Raw genomic sequence first — 6000 nt, 5'->3', positions numbered from 1 at the left:
CCAACACCTTGCTGTACATGATTCATATTCAGACAACTTTTTGAATCCCAAGAAGGGCAGCTTACCCAGTCCATACACAACTACAAAACTCACAGTTGAGCTAGTTATATGTCAGAGGCAATACAAAGGAACAACGAACGGTAAGTAAAATAAATAAAATTGAAATTTAAAAAATAGATTAAAATAACACATTTGTCACAATTCATGAAGTGAGTAAATAAAATAAGAAACAAAATTGATGAATTAATTTAAAATTTGAATTTAAATGTTTAAATGTCATTAAAATGGGAATTGTCATGGTTTAGTAGCCTGATAGTAGGAGGAATGAAGGACTTGGAGTACCCTAGGGGTACACTGTAACGCCAGCCTGAGGCCATTGTAGTGAACTCACTGGACAGAACAGGAGCAGTGTTACAGTTTGTATTCAATACACACTGGAGTAAGAGAGTAAGGGCCTAGTCTAAGTTCCTCTCCAGACGTGTTTTAAACTATGTAAAAATACTCTGCTGTGATTAATGTTTTGTTTAACATGGTTTTCTCACACAAGAAGTAAAAAAGAAAAATCTAAAAGTGGGAAGCACATCTACACTACCTCACTGTGAATTCTGGATCAGGTCTCGCACCCAGTCTGCCACCACAGCTTGTGCTCGGTCACCAGGTGAAAGAGCAGAGAGTGTCGAGATGGTTAGAGGAAAACATCAGAGAGACTCAGCCACATATGTGAGCTGCCGCTCTTTGTGTTGACAAGGTCCCAGTTATATGATGTATAAAGCCCTGCTCTCAGAATCTGTTTTTATGAGACTGTCATTGGTTCGCTGCAGTTCAGGCTAGAAATCATGGTGTTGACTAATTATTATTTGATATGTCCTGTATTATATAAAAGATATCACATAGACATATTAACAAGGTTAAAAACAGGAAATAAATGTTACGCAGACGATCAGACTATGAGATTAGGGTGTTATTTTGTGGCTGTGTTGTGGGCAAGTGAAACTGTTTATTGCTGAAGTGTGGCAGATTGTCAGCATAAATAATTTACATACACATTCATTCACGCACACATGCACACGCACACACACACACACACACACACAAGAAAACAAAGACAGATAAAGGCAATGAACGTGGCACAGTCAGATACCTATAGAACACACACACAAGCAGAGAGTAAGAGGTACAAACACACACATACTGATAAAAAAACCCTGAGAGTATAAATATTAGCCCACTTGATCTGTTTTTATTCGCACTTTAGTCTTTTTGGGGGAAATTTTATTGAACTATGAAACAACACTTTTGTGTTTTTCCAAATAAACGTTTCGCTCTACCAGTTCGCTCCACTCATATTTGTTTTTGTTCCCGATGCTGGAAACTGTAGGTTACAGGAGACTCAGTGTCCCAGACCGGTCCAGTCCATCCTGCACTCATCACGTTTGATGTTTTTTTACTGTTTTTCTTTTTTTTTCAGCGGTTTGTCTTAGTTGGCATTTTCTTCTTCCCCAGGCTGTTTGGTTTCACTGGTTTCTTCTTTATTACTTCTACACACAAATAATTACATGAACATGATGCCCACAGTGAACTTTTCATCCCTTAATTGCCTTCACTCTGTCTTTAATATTGACCTTTAGTAACTGTGTCCTGGTTGAACACCACACCCTGTTCTGTGTTGTGTGTGTGTTCTGTCAGTGATGAGCCCCACAGCCCCTCCGTACGTCGTTCCACCCGAGAAGTTTAGAAAATGTTTCTTTGGAGTTGATTTGTAACTTAAAGGCCCTGCACACCAACACTGGTGTGTCCACCTAATCTGAGTGATTGATCTGGTCACCATGGTTACAGTAATAAATGCTGATGGCTTGGTTAGGTTTAGGAAAAGGTCACGATTTGGGTTTTGTTGGACGATATATGTTGTCATGGTTACAGTAATAACAACATGGTTAACTTTGTTGAACGGTCATGGAAAATAGAAACAACATAAACTGCTACTTTCACATGGGAATCGAACACCGCTCTCCTGGGTCATATTCATCCATCCACCCCAACCTCCTCCTGACGTGGACTTTGTTGCTCTCTAAACTATGTCAACGCACTTTTCCCTTCGCTCCTGATATAATCACTATGTCCACTAGATGTCGCTTAGCTACAAAACGTAACTATGGGTGATAATAACCTGCTGACAGATGACCTGTGGGCTTTTTGTTTCGTTTTTTTCCAGGAGGACAGTGCTGGTTGATTAGACCTCTGCTAAGATTGAAGATGGGTTAGGGTTAGCGTAGAGCCTTCCTGAAAACACATGAGAATATTAAACTTTATCAACCAATGGCAATGATAAACCCAAACAGGTGCAGCAAAAATATTGGAGATGTTAGTTATTTAAAATAACATTATTCATCATTTTTTTGTGTCAATCAGCAACTTTTTAATTTTTTTATTTTTTTAACTGAGAATACGTAAAATGTTAACTAAAACTAACTAGTTAGCTGAGACTAGCCAGCAGCTAAGCCAGGGCTATTCACACTGAGAGTAAAACAAACACACAACAAAGACAGAAACAGAGACACAAGACCACAAATGATCTCAGACACATTCATAAACATGACATTTCTGTGATGAGGCAGAAACTGATCCAACATGTCCTGACATATTCTCAGACATCTCAGACACGTCTGTCTGCCGCCCCATGCTGCTCGAGCCCTCTCACAAACACACAGCATCCTTTCGTAAATCAACACCACATCTGTTGTTTTTCAAAGTTCAGGGCTCAAGGATTTGCATAACTAATTACAAATGATCTGTGGTGAGAAATATACAAAAACTTTATTTGAAAAACAAACAAAAACAACAGTAAAATTGAGTTGGTCACACAGGAGGTTCAAGAGGAGGAAGAACACACGCACCAACACTCTTTAACACACTTTAAAACAGACATCTTTAAAAAACATTGAAGACCTATAAGACCAATAAGCTCCAACTATCAAACTGTTCTCCGGGGTCATACAAGACTGAGCAGGACGCTCCGCCTCTGTTTCATGTGCTACATACCTCAGAGTGTCGGCAGAAGAAGGAAGCTTTGATTTGAGCGGTTGTGTAATTGTACGTTTGTGACTCTCGAGGCCTCAGAACTCATCAAGCTGTCAAGAGTTCAACATGTCTGTACCGTCAGAGTCATGACACACTGTGTCACTGTAATCAGACTGTCAGTGTGTGTGCGTTTGTTAACCCACTAACTAACTGCGTTGACAGACGAACTGAAAACATGTCTTTCCTGTGTTTGTGTGTGTCCAACAATCAGTGTGTTTAATGCAGTAACTGAGTCACTAAAACTTTTATCTGTGCATGCGTATCAACATGTTCTGAACCATGCGTGTGTGGTATTATCTTCATCTTCTGTGATTCTGAATTACTGATTTAGGTCCATTACAAATGTTGCCAAAACAGTAGCAATGTGATTTTCCTGATCCACCCTGTGTGAAAAACGGAAGCGCTTTGCCGTGTTTTTTTTGTCCTGGGAGAACGTGTCTCATTGTATTGGCCACCTTGCATCTGCATTTTGTTAAGTATTTGTCCAATGTTACCAATGGGAGGAAAAATATTTTTCCACAAATTTCCACAGCAATCTTACCAACATCAACCTAGAACTGACAAATTGCTGAGACTAAACCAAACAGTAGATGTGTGGTAAATGTGCCATATTATGTACTCAGGAAAACTGTGTAGTTGGTGATAATTCTCTGTTGGTTCATTGCCACAAATGATACCATTGCCATAATTTTGATCCATTGATTAGTGCAGCTTTAACTTTATCAAGGATGAGAACATTGATGAAATCCAACTCCCTGATCTGGAGCCATACACATGACCATGTGAGGTTTCACAGAAAATGATATGAACAAGATTATTTTTAGTGTAATATTCTGATTATTGCAAATCATATTATTTGGGCAGAAATGTTATTTTCCTCCAAAATCAAGTCAAAATTAAAAATGTTCCATTCCTTTGGTTTATGTCCAAAAGAAAACTAATGTTTCCATTATCCTCTGCTATACATTGTGTTTTGTGCTAATTAGCACATGTTAGCATGCTGATTTGCTGAACTACATGGTACATTAACATTATACCTACTGAACATTATTTTAGCGTTATAATTTCATGCATGTTGGCATTCAGCTAACATTTGGCTATGGAATCTGTATCTTGTTACACAGTTGGTATAAAGATTGTGTAACCGCATTTCACTTTGGTCAATAATCACACTGTCAATGCTGTACACATTTGATTGCTTTTGGTTGATCAGATCACAATCTGACCACATGAAAGTACAGGTATAAAGACACCTTGAGGACAGATTGTGCATAATTCAGAAGAACAATGGAAGATGGAAATCATCTCCGTACTTGTGTTATTGTGTTTGCTTGCCTTTCGAGGTGAAGGAAGACGCTTCACAGATGGCTGCCATCTTCTATTCTTCTTCTGTCTTTTTGTTTTTTACATTGTCTTCATTTTTTTTTTTTTCGTTTTGTTTTTGGGACCCGCACAAACAAGAACAAGATGAGACGTGAGCTGGATTGAACGATCTGATCTCAGTGTGGAGAATGGAGACACATATTAATACCAGGTGTAACTGTAATGATGTCAAAATTGTGTCTAGACACAATCTGGATATGATACACATTTTAATGCCAGGTATAAATGGAGTCTAAGGTAGAAGAGAGCCTAAGCCTATGACAGCTTCCAGTAGCAGGCTACAATTTATTTTATTTTTTTTCTTTTTGTTATCTATGAAAAACCCCCAAATAAATACTGTAAGTGGACACCTTGTTAGCTATAAAGTATTTATTAGCATTTGTAAAGGGGTGATTCTGTCCCAAGCTTTTTGATCCATAAGCAGTTTCCACTGTATGTGCATACAAGTGTGTGGTTTTATCTGTCAATGCATTTAAATGTACTGTGCTCCTGCATGAGTTTATGTGTTTATGTAGACAGTGTAAAAGTACCTAGGCAATATGTCAGTGTGTCAGACATCAACAGAGCCAGACTCAGACAAACTACTGTAATTGCAGGTTCTTCACCACACGAGCCAATCACGGTTAATGGGCCGTCTCAACTGTGAGTGAAAAATAAATCACATGAGAATTCAGACAATTCCTGTCTGTCTGGATCCCACCTGACACTAACTGTTCTTTTTAGTCCATTTTTTAAATAAAAGTTCTGCCAAATTTGTTTCATTCATAAATTTAAGTCAGTAACTACACCTCTTAAATCACCTGACAGTGACTGATTCACAACTGAGTGAAACCCCCTGACTGAAACCCCCTACACTGTGGCAGTGTCGGTCTGTCAGTCCACCACTTTGGTCCAGACTGAAATTCTCAAGAAGTATGGATTTGTTATTGGGCCCCTACTGACCCTGACTATTAATTTCCCCAGGCATCCAGAAATCAACCACTGCTACAGAGCATAGATTATTATTTGATTAATCTATTAGTCCACTGACAGAAATCATGGCCACCAAATAACTGATTTAGCTTATGATTGTTTCATCATTTTTTCAGTAATGAGGTGTGAATAAATAAATAAATAAATAAATAAATAAATGAATAATGTGAATATTTACCAGTTTTTCAGTTTTCTGTGATGCTAGACTAAACAACACCTTTGGGTTTCTGACCAGTGGTCACACCAAAAAAAAAAAAAAAAAAGTAATTTTCTAATATTTTCTAATATTTATATAATGAACAGTTCATTATTAAAGAAAAAAATTATATAATTATGTTTTATCTTATGTTATATAACAATGAAAATTGTTGTTAATAATACAACTTTCCCACAGGTAATTTGTGTGTTAATAACTTGACACACAGAAATAATAGAAGCAATTTAAATAAAACACAATATTATAACAAATGTGAACAAAATATAAACTAAAACAATTAAGAAAAAAATTGACTTTTAGACAGGATCCCTCTATATTGTACTTTAATGGTGCAAATTTATGCAAAGTAC

This window comes from Trachinotus anak, unplaced genomic scaffold, assembly GCF_046630095.1.
Source record: "Trachinotus anak isolate AG129_WGS33_773 ecotype Australia unplaced genomic scaffold, CSIRO_AGI_Tana_v1 ptg000028l, whole genome shotgun sequence".
NCBI lineage: Eukaryota > Metazoa > Chordata > Actinopteri > Carangiformes > Carangidae > Trachinotus > Trachinotus anak.
The sequence above is the reverse complement of the archived record's forward strand: the minus strand, read 5'-3'. Positions refer to the sequence as shown.